Below are 18,382 nucleotides of genomic sequence, written 5' to 3'. Positions count from 1 at the left end.
CTTGGAGCTTCTCTTCACTTCTTGTCTCACCTCCCTTGTCTGAGCTGTCTTACCTCCCCATGCCTGTACTTCTGTGGGCCTTACTCCTGTAACTGGAACTGACACTCTTTTCTGTGGCTTGTCTTTCATGATGACCGAAGACTTCCCATGCTCTATCCAGGTCAGTGGGGTATACTGTGCAATGTCTACCTTGTCAAGAGCAATATGAGCATAGTTGGCACATAACCTCTCGCCTAAAAATATTAAATACAATAGAGTGGTAAAGAATGGAATGGTCAAATGTGACCAACTGATTGGTTGCCTAAGATGAGCACAGAAAACTCATGTGGGATCAGAAAATATGGATATTAATGGTGGCCTTTGAATAGACCAGTTTTAGCAGAGTGATGGGCCAAAAGCCTCACTGAAGGACACTGAGGAGCAAAATGGGTCAGGAGAAGTCGAAGCAGTTTCCCTTGGAAAATCATTTGCCAGTAGCTGCAGAATGACATGTAGGAAGGAGGTTGGGTTTCCCCCATTAGTTGTGGGGTGGTCCAATGTACAAAGAGCAGGCATGGGATCCTGAGCACAGGTGGGGATGGCTGCAGTCAGGAACAGGTATGCTCAGGGGCAGCAGAGAAAGTCACAGCAAAAACAGGTCCATTGGGTTTGGGAATCACTGAGAACACCTGCCTCATTGCTTCTGTGTTTTGCATGAAATATTAGGGGCCATGACTGCAATAGAATAGGGTTGCTACCGAGTAAGATAGTGGTGTAGGTAGGATGGGAGAGAAAGGGAGAAGCAATGATCTCCTGGTTATGGATTTAAGATAATTCAGTCAGGTTATAATTTTTCTCATGGGTGCTCTGGTGCTCGGGTACAAGTAAGGCTGTGTCCCTTATTGGGGCACAACAGGAGAGTAGGAAGGGTGGAGAAAGGAACAAGAGAGGTGTGTTAAAGGAGAATTTGTAGCCCTGGGTAGGTTGGGTGAGAAGAGGCCTGGTGGAAGGTGTGGAAGTCTGTGGGGTGTAACCTAAAAGCATGAGACAGGTTGAAGGCTGTGTAAACAAAAGCATTATTAGAAGGAGGGAGGGAGCTAGATATCCAAGGGACTGTGTTGAAGTGATAACGGAGGGGAATGCTAGAAAAGGACATCATGGAGGAGCACAGAGTTTCCTGATACCCAGGGCATGGCCTTGGGCAGGGGATGCTCTGCTGCGGAGAACACTCCTGAATGCAGAGAGGCCCGGAGTTGTCTGTGTTAGGCTCCTGGGCCCTGAGGCTCCAGGAGGGTCCTGAGGAGTGAGGGCTGAGAGGACCGTGAGTGTCAGGAGATCAGTGTGTTCACAAGCTGGGGACAGGCAGGAGGATTACGACAGGGGATTGGTACATGTTCTACTGGTGGGGCAGGAAAGCTACCAGGGTCATCCTGCAGCAGGACCTGGAAAACACCAGGGCAATCCTCAGCTGGCAGTTTGCAACAGGACCCAGACTAAACCTCCAGCACACTCTGCTCACTGAGCTCCAGCGCGCATGCTCAGAACCCACCAATCAGAGCACAGAACGGCCCCTCCAGCGTCCTTCCAGTGCACCTGGGCCTCCTGGTCTGTTTCTTTGGTTCTGAGGGGGGGGCGGGAATGAAGAAGCAACTTCCCCTCGGCAGGTGCCTGAGTCCCCTTCTCCGTAATCTCCCCCTCCTCCTCCTCCCCTAGCCCTCCCCTCCCCCTCCCCTTCCTCCCCTCCTCCCCTCCTCCTCTTCCCCTCCTCTTCCTCCTCTCCCCCTCCTCCCCCCTCCCCCTTCTCCTCACCTCCCCCTCCCCTCCCCTCCTCCTCCTCCTCCTCCTCCTCCTCCTCCTCCTCCTCCTCCTCCTCCTCCTCCTCCTCCTCCTCCTCCTCCTCGCCTGGTCACCCGGCTCCACTGGCAACTCGCTGGAAAAGAAGGATTGGGGCCCTCACTGGAGACATCGGTTTCTCCGGCCTGCAGATACCCGCGGAGCGCAGTGTAGGTACCAGCCTTCCCCTTCCCCGCCTTTCCTGCCTCAAAAAACACTGGAGCACAGAAAAAGAAAAAAGTTTCCACAGTCATTTCCACAGCAGAGGTTACAGCCTTTCTGCCCGTGAGCAGCCCAGGTAGTTCTTGTGACCCAGTTGCTCCTTCAGTGACTTTAGAGGACACTTTCCTGCTGTGGATAAAAACACTGCTTTCCAAATGGACGATTGTTCTAAATTGTTCCCTAGGTTACTGAGTAACTTATATTTATGCCAGTCTGAAGGCGATATTCATTGGCTTTCCCCAACTTGTTTTAGGGGTTTTCATCAATATAGTGTTTACTTATGAGAGTTAGTCAGACCTCACTAGAAAACGTGGAGAAAACATAAAATAAAATAAACCAATCCAAACCACAGTCCCATCACCCAATATTGACCATTAAGAGTACTTTGTGATCAATTGCTTATAGATTTTTCATCAAACACAAGGTACATTTAAAATATACAAAGGTTCATTTTTGCATCATGACTTCAATATCCTCCTTTAAAACTCAGTTATACACTTTTGAAAGTCGCTTATATATTTTTAGTTACCTGACTGAAAAATAATGGAGACATACTACAAACTATTGAAAGTTTCTATAAATCTTAACTTGAAGGTTCCATGTCCTATGATCCAGAGATAGCAGCACAGCCCCTTTGGGAGAGTAGGGGCTGTAGTGCATGTCTGCTGCCCCTTCCCTCAACACCTGGAGGACTACCTAGGACATAGTGGATGCTCAATAAATACTGTGAAATGCTGTCAAAATTTACTTTTCTCAACATATTTCTTTATATAGTATATGAAGTCCATCTTTTTCTATTCCTTGATTATAACATACACTTTCTACATGTTTTTTTCTTTTATTTGCGCCTTTGCAAGTCAGCATTTCCATATGTCAATAGCATTTCTTAAAATCAGATTTTGGACCTCAGGCTGGTCAGTTAACTAACTGAAGGTCATGTCAAAAAGCCTGTTGGTGACGCACTCAGGACAGAGCCCAGGTCTTTCCAGTTCCAGGGCTCATTCCTTCATTCCATAAAAAGTTCAAGTGAAACTTAAGTGAACAAGAAGTAGCACAGACTGGCCTTGGTAGAGAAGGTGCATCTTTCATTGTTGCTCCATATTTTCATCTCCTGTCAATACACTGAGAGTCTTTCCAGAGGGAAGCTGCCCTGCAGCATATTCACTTGGTTAGAACTTCAGTTCTCCTATGCACATAAGGTCCTGTGGTCCAGTGCTTAAAAACGACAGTCATCCTAGCCTGCCACCTTGGATGATTGATTTGGGCCATGTAATGAGGGGCAGGGTGCATAAAGGAAAACAAACTGAACACGGACTGAGGGCCCCTGTGACCGACATGCTATGGGAATTGGGAACAGGGACGTCTGACAGTGAGTAGTGTATATGAAGCAAGCCTGGTCTGACTGCAACGGTCTTTCTCTCCTCAAGTCCACAGAACTCTTTTGATGCTGCTTTGGCAGGCCTCTCACATAACTGAAAAAAAGGGCCATGTTTCTTACCAAAGAGTTTCTTTTTAAAGAGTAGTGTACACAAATAATCTGATCTCATTTATGGTGACAACTTCTTTAGCAGAGTGTCCTTTGATTGGACATGCAGTTCCTCCCTAATACTTTCTTCCTGGAGGTCTCCTGCAGGGCTTTAGGCCAGGGCTCCAGAGAACTCCCTCCCAGTTCCAGCTCTGCCAGCCTTCCCGTTTTTCCTCTCTGAGTCTCTGCTTTCTGGGCCTGCTGTTTCCTCAGTTCTAAGAACACTCAAGCTAAGCTGTTGGTTGAACAGAGGGCACATCTAGGTAAGGGTGTGGTGAGAGCCCCTGCTGCCAGTACAGAAACTCTCTTTTTTCTGGTATGTATTGGAATTCTTTCTTTCCAGGAAACGTTTATGTTACTTTGACAAAAGAGTATGATATCCCCTGGACTACACGGTCTCTGAGATTTCCTCTGTGCTCAGTCCCGCAGACGTGACAGGGAACATGGAGAGGAATGAAATTATAAACATGAATAGACCGGGCCGCCCACAAGAGTACCAGGCACTAAAATAAGCTCTAAGCCTAGGTCCCCAAGGCTCTCAAGTTACTCTTCCTGCCCTAGTGGTAATGAAAATATTATCTGGAGGCCAAACTTCCATCTTTTTCAAAGCTAAAGTATTTTGGCTCCCTTATTCAGAACACTGGGCTGTAGCCTGGCTGGGGTAGATAAGTGATGGACTGCAGCACCACTGAAAACAAAAAAAAACTCCAGAGAAATTTCAGTCCTTTTTTTTTTTCTTTCTTTCTTTCTTTTTAGCTTCTTGAGTTTACTACAAAATATATTTTTCAAAAAGCAAGTCATTTTTCTTATATGTGTTAACTGATGGCATGTGTGGTTGTGTTATTTTGGCACAGACGCCCTTTGTAATCTAAGGATTGTAGGGAAATTCTTTACCCACCCTACCCCCCGGCAAAATTGTGATTACACGGTTCTGCTCTTTGGTTAAAAAAAAAAAAAACTTGTGGCTCAGATTTCCTGAATATATCCTATGTGTCACACACTCCACTGAGTCCTTTGTACGTACTGTGGTGCCATTCATGACAGAAACCTTACCTGGCAGGTTAGTATGATTATGCCCGTTTAATAGAAGAGAAAGAAAATTGCTACTTAGAGACATAGCTGCTCATGGGGTCTGCATAACATGAACCCTATTATGACTGAGGGGAGAGGTTTCCCTGGAATCTCATTACCAGGAACACTGGTGCTTGCCTTGACATGTCTGTATCCACCCAGTAGTGACTGCAGTTCATGCAAGTGATCCTGTAGAGCTGTTTGCTTTGGATGCTAGAAAAGTAGTATGAAATTCGTGGTAGAACTTGCAGAGAAAAAAATCTAGTAAAAGGGGTTCAAATAGATGTTAACGGCTTCATTCAGCTCATGTTGGTCAACTTAACACCAGGTAACTCTGACCTGATGCCAAATGCAGGTTGTACAGGGAAAGGGGAACAGGGCCATGTATAGCAAAAGGGGGTGAGAGGTCCACGTACAGGCAGAGTTGAAGACAGGTCCATGACTGTGCTCTTCCTCCGGTTCCCATTTCTTGTAACTTTGACCAATGTGTCACTGGAATGTCTGGGAATTGATTCAACTAGTTCATGCCTCTTGGGTCCTTGGTGCAGTCCCATGCCAGCAGCTGCCACAGGAGTTCTTTGAGAGATGTTTTTGTAGGCCTTGTTGTTTTTCACATTTTCAGGGTTATAGGAAGTAACAAAAAAGGTACAGCAGGGAAGAGAAGTAAATACAATTTTAAGGAGAAAAGGCTTGAAGCAAGGAAGAATGGGGGCTGTTGTAAGGATTTTCATTGTGTCTCCTGAGACAAGATGAACTCCCTTAGAAGATCACCTTGTGGCCAAGATGAAGTCCTTTCATTCTCACCTGATTCTTTTCAGAGGGTAGCCCAGGGATGTACAGGGTTCAGGAATGGAGTCAAGAAGGCCTGTGTATTGAGTTGGAGGAGCTGTCTGTTCTTTGGTCTTCTGTCTTTGTCCCTAGCTTGGTTGAGCTGTTTGAACAGGTCCCTGCTGCAGGGCTTGATTAGATGTGCTTGGGTGCCCCAGGTAAGGGGTTTTCCTATGGGAATGAAGAGAAAGAAGGCAAATTAGACATGGACTTAGTGAATTAATTTTACTTATATTAAAATTAATTAAATCTCCTTATATGAATTCTCATCAATTATTATACATAAAGAGGATTTAAAATAAACACATAGGGCCTGGCCGGGCGTGGCTCAGCGGTTGAGCGTCGACCTAGGATCCAGGCGATCGGGGTTCGATTCCCGGTCAGGGCACATGCCCAGGTGGTGGGCTCAATCAATGACTCATCATTGGTGTTTCTGTCTCTCTCTCTCCCTCTCCTTTCCTTTCTCTGAAATCAATAAAGATATATTTTTAAAAAATAAATAAATAAAATAAAATAAAATAAAATAAACACATAGGTATCAAGTATATTAAATATATGAAAGGATATTGAATGTCACAAATATTAAAAAATTATTTCAAAATAATGCAACATACATTTCATATCTATACTTTGCAAATTGTCAAATTTAATTCCCAGAACTCACAGGATACAACAATGCAGGCCCTGGCTTATGTTCCTGGGTAAAGGAATGTGGCAACTTGTAGGATTCTGTGCAAGTCCAATTGTCCTAAATGTGGGCATAGATTTATTCAAAAAGTTTGTCATACAATATTTTCTATATTTCAAAAACCATGTACGAGTAGTGAAATATACATTTGGGGCAATATAGGTAAAGTTGAATTTCAAGAAAACATATGAGTAACCTAATGTCAACCATAAAAACTTCACAATTCACTATTGGATACAGAACTATCCCAAGGATGTAAAACTGAAGGTGATATGCAAAGCATGTTGAAAGTGATTGAGACATGGGTGATTACCCTTCTTTTCACTTGTTTCTTCTCTGACTTCCCAAATAACTACAATCCAAAGAATATCATTTATAGCTTGAGGAAAAATAGTGACAAATCTCAGTGGGTTTTGTATATACCCTGGCCCAGTGGACAGGAGCAAAGAAGCACTTGGCCTTCACCATTGAGACTATAAAGTAAGAATGCTAGAGGACAGACAAAAGAAGTGGGTTTCTTATTTTGAAAATGCAATATTAAGCAAAAACAAAGCAAAAAATGTAACTCCTGTCCTTAGAAAGGTTACAGTACTCTATTTCCCTTTGAGATAAGAGTCACACATTATTTCTGATGTCTATCTCAGTTATCAAACATAGCATTTTCACTCTTTGACTATATAGACTAATAAGAAGAGAAATGAATAAAAATTATTCAAGTCCTTTCCAGTGATTTTGAGGACAGCTAACTCATGCGAAAAACCTGAGTTTAATAAAAGATGTGAAGTCACAATGCAATAGGCATCTCATTCTGTGTGCAATGCACCTGTATGGATGGAAAGACCTGTAAAGAAATTTATCACAAACTATTAATTTTGTGGGTGATAAAACTGTGGTTTAGATTACTTTATTATACGTTACCAGTCCTCCAAATATTCTACATTGCGGTTTGACCTACTGGGGTAACTGAAAAATACACCACTGAAAAAAGCCAATGGGAAAACATTCAGGGAATCAGAAATACATGATGCTGAGGAACTAAGACTCCAAGTTTTCAGTAGGGACCTTGAAGAATGGAGCAATTTGGCCCTTTATGGAGCTGGTCGCTGCCAAGCTGACACAATTAACCAATTCTCCCAGAAAGTAGTCCAGGTGGTTTTTTTCAAACGCAAAAGGAGGGGGGAGAAGATTTCATGGCTCCACACTGCCACCTACTGACCAGAGAAACTCAGCCATAATTCTTGGAGGAAAATTCCTTTTTTAAGCTTGATTTTAAAAAAAAAAAAAAGACAATTTCTCAGGACACCATACCTGATGATAGTGATGGTCAGAAAAAGTAGGGATGAGCCCAAGGGACCATTGCAGAACAACACCAGCACCGCCATCTTCCTTAGTCCCCACCTTGGAACCATAGCAACATTAGCAGATTTCCCAGGTCACAGAACCCACCAGAGGACACAGAGCTGCATTGCCATTGAAGAGTTCAAGGCCTACACTTTCACAAAAAGTGAGGACAGTGCCAGTAGCCCAGTCCACCTAAAATAGAAGTTTCCTCTGACACCCTGTTGCAGTCAGCTAATGGACAAGGCCTGTGCCTCAACTGCCCAATCAGCCCCATGTATGGTGCTCTACCAGTTCCCTGGTCACCCTTCACCTACCACAGCCTGTGAACACCCTGACCCCGTGGCACAATCACCTACCTCTTCTCAGCCCTCATTCTTGGGAAACCTCCTGGTATTATCAGACCAAAATCCTGACTAGGTCAGCCCTGGAGACTCTGGCCTCAGGATTGCTCTCCTCCTGATCACCTGAGTATCAACCTGTATAGGGTGATACTTTGAACCAAAGGAAACCCCATGCCTTTCCATGATGTCCGTGTCTAGCATTCCTGTGTGTCAACACCATGCAAGGCTCAACCAGCTCCTTCTTTCTAATATCTCTGCTTTAAAAACTTTTAGCCTTTTCAGGGGCTCCATTGTGGACTCCACAGCCTTCCTCACCTTCCACCAGGCCTCTCCTTAAACCAGCTTTCCCTGACCTATAAGCTCCCAAGTTTATATAGCTCTCTTGCTCCTTTGTCTCCTGCCCATACTCTCCTACTGTGCCCGAGTAAGGGACACAACCCTGCCTGTATGAGCACCTGATCACTGGTGACCAAAATTTGTAACCTTACTGAATTGTGTTTAATTCATGACCAGGAGAACATTGCCTTTCACTGTCACCCTCGTCCAACCTACATTACTACTTCACCCTCTAGCTACCCTCTTCCATTCTGATGGAGAAGACAGGAGCAATGGGGGGTGACTTCTCAGAGCTTCCCAGACACACTGGACCTGTTCTGCGCTCACATTCTCTGCTGCTCCTGGGCTTACCTGCTCCTGACTGCAGCCAGCCCTCACATGTGCTCAGGATCCCATGTCTTCCACCTGCTCAGGGGCTTCACTCCTGCACTTAGCATCACTCCTCTCCCCTGAACCTGAGGAGGAATGGAGAGGTAGCAGAAAGGGATATCTATTGCAGTCTACACTTCCTAAAAGCTTGGCTTCCAAGGAATCAAGACGTGGGTATTAGAAGCAGAGGGCTGTTTGCTTTTCACTATGTTATTTACTGTCCCCAAAACAAGACAGAACACTCCAAGATGCAGGTAGCTGAAATGCCATAGGATCCTGAGGATGTGGAATACATGACGTTGGAGAGTTGACATGAACCTCAAAGGAGATGCTTTAAAGTGGGAACAGATGCGTAGCGGTTTCAAGCATAATTGGGTCTGCAAGAAGACCCCATTCTCACTCCTGCCCGTTTCTTGGTCCTGATCCAAGACAAAACCTCCAATAGTTCTGGCAGGGAAACCGGCAGGGAACTCACAGGACTCCTCTGCACATGCACAGACCACACCAATCGGAATGCAGCACAGGCTTCTGTTAGCAGCTTTCCTAGTTGCCTGGCTTGAACTGCAGGCCCTGTGCCTGTCCTTCAGGGGCTAGAATAGGAAACTGGCCTCGCTGGGTCATTTTCCTCTGTATCTTTTCCATTTACTGATACTCCTCATCATCCAACTTCATTTCAGCACCCAAGGCATCTCTAACCTGGTGCTAAATGTCAGCACAGAAAAAGGACTTTTTGTACAGTTTGTGGCTTTCTGTTTCTCTAGACTGCAGAGGGCCATGGTGCACCATGTACATGCCAGGTCCCCTCTTTCCCGCCCTTCCCTCTACAAAAAACGGGGCTGACCAGTCTTTGCTCTAATTGCCAGATACTTTCAGAGCCTCCACAGCCATTTTGTCTAAATTGCTCCTTCAGTGGGATCAGCAATGAAAACTTGTACTCTATACACTAAAACACTTTGACTTTCAAATCTCCTTTTCTTATCAGCTGCTGCCTAGGTTGCTTAACAACATTTATTTCTGCTTCTCTGAAGGGGATTGTCATTGGCTTTCCCCAACTCATTTTGAGTTTTCTGGGCCTTTATGAGTATATACTTCAGTTACGGCAGTTGCTCAAAGCTCACTGTAGAAAACTTGGGGGACAGATAAAATATAATAAAGTAATTCAAACCACAGTCCCATCATCCAGCATTGACCATTAAGAGTACTCTATCCTCAATTTCTTAGAGATTTTCCATCAAGCACAAGGTGCATTTTAAATACATTACGGTTCATGTTTCGTCAGGACTTCTTCAAACTCCTATTTTGAAACTCATTTATACATTTTGGAAAGTCATTGTGATATTTTTAGTTTCTGACTGAAAAATTATGGGGACATATTGCAAAGTGTCGAGAGTTTCTGAAAATCTTAACTTGAAGATACAACGACCTATGATCCAGAGATGGCAGCACAGCCCCTGTGGGAGAGCAGGGGCTGCAGTGCATGTCTGCCCCTTCCCTCAGCACCCGCAGGAGTGCCTAGCATTTTGGGGATGCTCAGTAAATATTGGGAAATGTTTTCAAATGTTACTTTTCTGGCCATTTTTCCATATATATATATATATATATATATATATATATATATATATACAACCCATCTTTTCCTAGTCCTAGATTATAATATACAAACACTTTTCTACGTACGTTTTTTATTTTAAATTTGTCCCTTTACACGTCAGCATTTTTCTATGTCCTTAGGATTTCCCAAAATCAGATTTTCTGATCTAAGCTAGGTAAACTCATGAGACACATGCTGGTGGTCCATTCGAGTGTCAGACACCTGAAAAGAGGGGGACTCTCCACCAAAAGCCCATCTCCACATGGCCACCGGATCTCACTGTAGGCAGAGGATTTTACAAGGAGGGACAGGGAAAGCAGAGCAAAGAATTCAAGGGGAGGGGGTTCAAAAGTTCTCTTCCTGGGCGTCAGTCCATCCCCATAAGGATGTTGAAACAGGTCAGGTGATGGTCTGGTGAGTGTCACCCTGGTCTTCATCCTGGATCTATGGCTGAAGGTCACCAAACCTCCGAGAACTGGGATGACTGAAGGTCAAGAATCTGTATCTTCTGAAGGTAGTTCCTAGGATTCTTGTACAAACAGGCTGTTTATCTACAAGCTACAATTACAGGGAGAATGTCAAAAGGATGGTGGGGTGGGTTACAATTTCCTACGGCTACATTCCCAAGTGACAGCAATCAGAAAAATTTCCTTTACACCCTGAGGGGTAAATAATGGAGTGACTATATCACAGATCTTCTCAGTGGGTTTTGTAAACTCCGAGCCCCACTGGACAGGATGAAGGGAGCAGTTGGCCCTCCCCAGGGGGCCAAGTCAGGTTGCTGGAAGACTCACAAAACAAGTAGATTTCATACAGGTCTTCTGTCCCAAAAACAAGTGACTTTTAGTGTGGAAATGGTAGAACAATTCTGGTAAGTGGGACCTACCGCTGTAATGGAAGCCCTGCCATCATCTGTTTCTTTGAGGTATAATCATCTCTTGGCTGCCCTGCCCCAACCCCTCCAATGCTTGGCCCCTGCCATCTGTTCTGAAGATGAGTTTTGCTCCCAAAACTGGCACCTCTGCCTTTATGTGTGGAGTTTAAACTAATGTTCATGCCTGGGCGACCTACTCAATCCGAATCCCTGCAGTAGGGCATTTTTGGTAAGAGAAAGCTCAAGCCGCAAATGAGCGAGATTATAGAAGAGGGTCTACGTGTGCTAACACCGCTAGTCCATAAGCACAGAAAAAAAATGTGCCTTAGGGCCTGGGAAGGCGAAATCCCCTCTGATGTGTTGGCGACTGTGATTTTCATTTGTTTTGGGTCTTTGAGGCCCTTTAGTGGGGAGTTTCGTCAGGGGAATGGAGTCAGAAAGAACAGGGATGAAAATGACACGAGAGGTAGATGAGCAAGGGCCTTGCCAGCTTTGGGCCACAGAGTGAAACCGCGCAGGAAAGCAGGTCGCTCTCGATGTGACTGCATATACTTTTCATTTTCTGGGAGGATATCTCAGAGGAAGGGATCAATGTGCTTTCCTCATGTATATCTCCTTCACTGAATGTCCCTCCAAGGCACTCGTGAGTTCTCCACCACAAAGCAGACATGGGTGATTGAACAGATAAATGTTGTAAGTAAATTTAAAGAGTGCCTTTTACCACACTCGGTCTCGTGGCAGGGAATTGTGTACAGACTACACACATTACAGGGAATACTGGAGACAGCAGCCACGGCGAGAACATGAGCTCTGCAAGGGCCCAGCTACGAGCTGCTGGGTGCTCTATGCTGGCCTCCACCCGTGAAGCAGATGCTGTTATCGCCCTGCTTTTACACCTGTGGAAACTGAGGCACCCAGGAGGAGTCGCTTGTCCAGGGTCTCAGGGCTCCTTACAGAGGGCCCCAAAGTTCAGTCAGACACTGCCGATTGCACACTGCTTTGCAGAATGCTTTCCTGCCCCCAACACAAGTATGAAATAAAAGACTCTTGGGAAGAGGGTCAAAGAGCCAGCCAACTTTTCAAAGCGCGTCAGAACATACTTATTGCTCACCACAAAGCGCTAAATGTAAAAGGGGGAGAAGCCAGGTGGGAAGTCGTTCATACAGTGTGATCCCAGGATTATGAAATAAGTATCTCCAAAGAGAAGAACCTGAAAGAAATCAGATACTTGCTCAACTATTTAAAATATATATACTGAGAACACACTGCTACACACAGTTTTCCCCTCAGTGTTATTGAGAAATAATTGACACACATCACAGTGTGACTGTCAGGCGTGGAGCGTGATGGTTTGATTTTCATATACTGTGAAATGATTACCACGGTAGGTTCAGCGAACACCTATCTTCTCATGCAGATACAATAGAAAGAAGTAAATATGGACAAAAAGAAAACAATTTCCTCCTTGTGATGAGAGCTCCTAGGCCTGACTCCCTCAACCACTTCCCCGGGCATCCTACAGCAGTGTTAGCTAGTCGTCCTGTCGCAGTTACATCCCTCGTCCTTATTTAGCTTATACTTGAAGCTTCTGCCTTTGCATCACCTTCCTCCAATTTCCCTTTAGCCCACCCTCTGCCCCTGGCAACCACAAGTCTCATCTCTTTTCCTTGGACTTTTCTTTTTTTAAAGATTCCACATGTAAGTGAATCATACAGGATTAATATTTCTCTGACATTTCACTTAGTATAATGCCTTCATGGTCCACCCATATACTTGCAAATGGTAGGATTTCTTCTTTTTAATGGCTGAATAATATGCCAGTGTCTCTGTGTATTGAGATATATATATATATTTGTATGTATGTATGTTACAACTTCTTGTCCACTCATCCATCAGTGGACACTTAGGCTGCTTGCTTACCTTTGCTATTGTAAAAAATTCTGCTGTCAATATGAGGGTACAGATATCTTTTCAAGCTTGTTTTCTTTTTGTTTGTTTTGTTTGTTTGTTTTCGGGATGTATTTCCAGAAACAGAATTGCTGGGTTATATGATACTTCTATTTTTAGTTTTTTTGAGGATCCTACATACTGTTTTCCAGTGTCTGTACCAATTTACATTCCCACCAACACTGAACAAGGGTTATCATTTCTGCACATCCATGCTAGCATTTTTTATTTCTTATAAAAAATTAACATAGTTGATATGCTATATTATATCAGTTTCAGGTGTCCAACATAGTTATTTGATATTTGTATACCTTACGAAGTAATTACCACAAAAAAATCTAGGACTGATGTTTACTGGACTTATCTTCTTGTCTTTTTTATGGTGTCCATATTAACAGGCATAAAGTTACAATTCATAGTGGTTTTGATTTCCATTTCCCAAATGGCTAGTGATCTTGAGCATCTTTTCGTGTACCTGTTGGACTGTCCTATAACTCTTTAGAGAAATGTCTATTCAGGACCTTACCGATTTTTCAATTGGGTTACTTTGATTTTTCCTGTTACTCGTATGCGCTCTTTTATACTTTGCATATTAACCCCTTGTCACAGATATGCTTTGCAAATACTCTTTTACCATTCCTTAAGTGGTCTTTTCACCTGGTTCATGATTTCTTTTGCAGTGGGCACTCTTTTCTTGACATCTTGAAAATACAATGGTGAGCAAAAACAGCAAAAAATATAGCCTCTTTCTTTGGGAAGATTACAGGTCAGGGATTATTTCTGATTTCTGTGTCAGCCTTTAAATATAATTTTTCACTCTTTTAGACTACGTGAACTTTTAGGAAGAGAATGAATACAAACATGCTCAAGTCTTTTCAAATGATTTTTATAAAAGGTAACTAATGTGAAAAATCTGTTTCAAAAATTCTGGGGAAGTGACAATATCATATGAATATCATTGTGTTTACAAAGCACCTTAAGGTATGAAAAATCTCGAAGAAAATTCATCACTAAATATTAATGCTCAGCGGTGGGCGATGGGACTGTGATTATTATATTTAATCAGTCCTGCAAATTTTCTACAGTGAGTTTTGAGTGACAAACTTATTTGAAGAGCATTGATGCAGGGTAAAAATAACTTGGGGAAAACCCATAAAGCCCATAGAGAAGGAGAAATATGAAAAGTGGAACCAAGGCTCCACCTTTTCTTTGGAGATACCACCTAAAGGAGAAATGTGATCTCTAGATCTTTCAGGCCAACTTAATCACAGAAACAACCTGCCCTTTTTTGGAACAAAAACAACCCAAAAAAACCTTATATTTTTTGTAAGAGGAAAAGGCGGGGGAGAAGTGAGCAAGAGACTTGCAAGATGCAACACTGCCACCTACTAACCACAGAATCTTTGAACGCCACCAATCACACAAAACTGTGACTTTCTCCTGCAGACCCTGGGGATCCTTGGTTGAACCCGAGGGTGACTAATGAAACATCACAAAAAGCCTCGGGATAAGTGCAGAGTTTCCGGCAAACGGACCCCCCAGAAGCCTATTTTATCGTTCAGCCCGGAAAACCACTGCAATACTGGCAGGGAATCCTGGTGCACAAACCGAAAGCTACCTAGGACTGGGCTCCGCGCTGATTGGCTAGTTCTGGACATGCGCAAGGGAACCCACTGAGGTGCAAGTTTGTCTTCCAGTGGGGGGGACACTAGAGGTTTTCTTCTGTCCAAAAGGGTTATAGGGTGGCACGGGGAAGATGAAGACGGGATTGGTACCGATGCCATAGGTGGGGAGACTGGAGCAGTCGGGGGACTGGACCTGGACAACACAGGTCCCATCTGTAAGCTGATCGGTGGCAGCCTGATCCAAGACAAAACCTCCAATACACCCTGGCAGGGAGACTGGCAGCGAACTCACCGGGCTCCGGCGCGCATGCCCCGAACCCGCCAATCGGGCCGTAGCCCCGGCCCCCTCACGTGCTTCCGGTTAGGTCAGGCCCCGTTGCTGTGGTTCCGAGGGCGGCCCCGGGATGCGGCCTTGCTGGGGCCTTCTTGGAAGGTTCTCTTCTGTTTGCAGAAACCCCCTCTCATTTTATTTGAGCTCCGCAGCCTTGGGGTCTCTTACTTGGCGCGAAATGTTCCGGCAGAAGACGGGTTTTCCATACAGTTTGTGCCCTTGGGTTTCTCTGGACGGCAGAGGGCAGTAGTGCATCGTGTTCCGCGCCAGGCGCCTCTTCCCCGCCCTTCGCGCTCGAAAAAACCTTTCGAACTGTTTTCCTTCATTGGCCGACACTGTCTGGGCCTCGGCAGCCTCAGCAGCCATCTTCGCTAAAGTGCTTCTTCAGTGGGTTCAGCTGTGAAAACTTGTACTGTGCACACTGCCTTTGCTTTTCAAATCCCCTTTTCTTCTGAGCTGCTGCCTAGGTTGCTTAGCAACGTTTATCTCTCCTTCTCTGAAGGAGTTGTCATTAGCTTTTCGAAATTCATTTTGGAATTTATGAGCCCTTATGAATATATACTTAAATTAAGGCAGTCACTCAAAATTCACTGTAGAAAATTTCGGAGACAGAGAAAATGTAATAAAGTAATTCAGACCACAGTCCCATCACCCAATATTGACCATTTACAATATTTTCTGATCAATTTCTATTTTTTAATTTTAAATATATCTTTATTAATTTCAGAGAGAAGAAGGGAGAGGGAGAGAGAGTTGAAACATCAATGATGAGACAGTCATTGATGAACTGCCTCCTGCACGCCCCCGACTGGGGATCAAGCCATGCAACCCGGGGCCTGTGCCCTGACCAGGAATCTAACCTTGATCTCTTGGATCCTAGGCCAAGGCTCAACCGCTGAGTCACGCTTAGGGCATGATCAATTTCTTAGATTTTTTTCATCAAACACAAGTTGCATTTTAAACATATTAAGTTTCATTTCTTGTCAGGACTTAAACCTTCACTTTTTAACCTCTTTTATACACTGTGGAAAGTCGGTTTTATATTTTTAGTTATCTAACTGAAAAATGATGGAGACATTGCAAACTGTTGAACGTTTCTGTAAATCATAACTTGAAGATACAACTACCTATGATCCAGGGATGGCAGCACAGCCCCTTTGGGAGAGCAGGGGCTGCAGTGCATGTCTGCTGCCCCCTTCCCTCAGCACCCGGAGGAGTGCCTAGCATTTTGGAGATGCTCAGTAAATATTGTGAAATCTGAAAAATTTATTTTTCTGGTCATTTTTCCTTATGTATACATAAGATCTCTTTCCCTATTCCTAGATTATAATATACAAGAAGTTTTCTGCATGTTTTTCTTTCTTTGTTTATTTGGTTGTTCATTTGGGCCTTTGCAGGTCAGCATTTCTCTATGTCATTAGCATTTCTTAGAATCAGATTTTGTGACCTCAGGCTGGTCAGTTGACTAATTGAAGGCCATGTAGAGCCTATTGGTGACACACTCAGGACAGAGCCCAGGTCTTTCCAGTTCCAGGGCTCTTTCCTTCGTTCCATAAAAAGTTCAAGTGAGACTTAAGGGAACAAGAAGTAGCACAGACTGGCCTTGGTAGAGAAGGTGCATCTTTCATTGTTGCTCCCTGTTTTCATTTCCTGTGAATATACTGAGAGTCTTTCCAGAGGGAAGCTGCCCTGCGGCATATTCACTTGGTTAGAACTTCAGTTCTATGCACATGAGGTGCTTTGGTCCAGTGGTTAAAAACGACAGACACCCTAGCCTGCCACCTTGGATGATTGATTTGGGCCATGTAATGAGGGGCAGGGTGCATAAAGGAAAACACACTGAACACGGACTGAGGGGCCCTGTGACCGACATGTTATGGGAATTGGGAACAGGGACGTCTGACAGTGAGTAGTGTGTATGAAGCAAGCCTGGTCTGACTGCAACAGTCTTTTTCTCCTCAAGTCCACATAACACTTCTGACGCTGCTTTGTCTGGCCTCTCACATAACTGAAAAAAGGTCCATATTTCTTACCAAAGAGTTTCATTTTAAAGAGTAGTGTACACAAATAATCTGATCTCATTTATAGTAACAACTGCTTTAGCACAGTGTCCTTTCATTGGACATGCAGTTCCTCCCTAATACTTTCTTCCTGGAGGTCTCCTGCAGGGCTTTAGGCCAGGGCTCCAGAGAACTCCCTCCCAGTTCCAGCTCTGCCAGCCTTCCCGTTTTTTTGCTCTCTGAGTCTCTGCTTTCTGGGTCTGCTATTTCCTCAGTTCTAAGAAGACTCAAGCTAAGCTGTTGGTTGAACAGGAGGGCACATCTAGGTAAGGGTGTGGTGAGAGCCCCTGCTGTCAGTAAAGAAACTTTTTTTTTTTTAATATATATATTTTTTAATATATCTTTATTGGTTTCAGAGACAGGAAAGGAGAGGGAGAGAGCTAGAAACATCAATGATGAGAGAGTCATTGATCGAGCCTAAAACCCCGGAATGTGCCCTGAATGTGCCCTGACCGGGAATCGAACCCTGATCTCCTGGATCCTAGGCTGAGGCTCAGCTGCGGAGCCACTCCCGGCCAGGCAGGAAACTATGTTTTTTCTTGTCTGTATTGGAATTCTTTCCAGGAAACGTTTATTTTACTTTGACAAAGGGTATGATATCCCCTGGACTACACGGTCTCTGAGATTTCCTCTGTGCTCAGTCCCACAGACATGACAGGGAACATGGAGAGGAATGAAATTATAAACATGAATAGACCGGGCTGCCCACAGGAGTACCGGGCACTAAAATAAGCTCTAAGCCTAGGTCCCCAAGGCTCTCAAGTTACTATCCCTGCCCTGGTGGTAATGAAAACATTATCTGGAAGCCGAACTTCCATCTTTTTCAAACCTAAAATATTTTGGCTCCCTTATTCAAAACACTGGGCTGTAGCCTGGCTTGGGTAGATAAGTGATGGACTGCAGCACCACTAAAAACAAAAAAAACTCTGTAGAAATGTCAGTCCTTTTTTTATTTTTTTTCAGCTTCTTCAGTTTACCACAAAATATCTTTTTCAAAGAGCAAGTCATCCATTTTCCTATATATGTTAACTGATGACATGTGTGGTTGTGTTATTTTGGCACAGGCGCTCTTTGTAATGTAAGGATTCTAGGGAAATTCTCTACCCAACCCCCCAGAATATTGTGATTACACAGTTCTGCTCTTTGGTGTTAAAAAAAACTTGTGGCTCAGATTTCCTGAGTATATCCTATGTGTCACACACTCCACTGAGTCCTTTGTACGTAGTGCGATGCCATTCATGACAGAAACCTTACCTGGCAGGTTAGTATGATTATGCTCATTTAACACATGAGAAAGAAAATAGCTACTTAGAGAGATGACTGCTCATGGTTTCTGTATAACGTGAACCCTATGATGACTGAGGGGAGAGGTTTCCCTGGAATCTCATTATCAGGAACACTGGTGCTTGCCTTGACATGTC

General features: G+C 44.1%; 1 pseudogene across 1 annotated transcript in view; it reads right to left on the bottom strand.

Moving 5' to 3' along the window:
* Nucleotides 1-1,404: 1,404 nt before the first annotated feature.
* LOC308551015 (high mobility group protein B1 pseudogene) overlaps nucleotides 1,405-18,382 on the bottom strand; it is a 535,482-nt pseudogene continuing 518,504 nt past the window's right edge. The window contains exons 2-3 of the transcript in view: nucleotides 1,789-1,881; nucleotides 1,405-1,421 (exon numbers count right to left, since the gene is read on the bottom strand). The product of the transcript in view is annotated as a high mobility group protein B1 pseudogene (transcript). The remainder of the gene's footprint in view (nucleotides 1,422-1,788; nucleotides 1,882-18,382) is intronic.

This window comes from Miniopterus schreibersii (genome assembly GCF_964146895.1).
Source record: "Miniopterus schreibersii genome assembly, chromosome: X".
NCBI lineage: Eukaryota > Metazoa > Chordata > Mammalia > Chiroptera > Miniopteridae > Miniopterus > Miniopterus schreibersii.
This window is presented reverse-complemented; position numbering and strand designations above follow the sequence as displayed.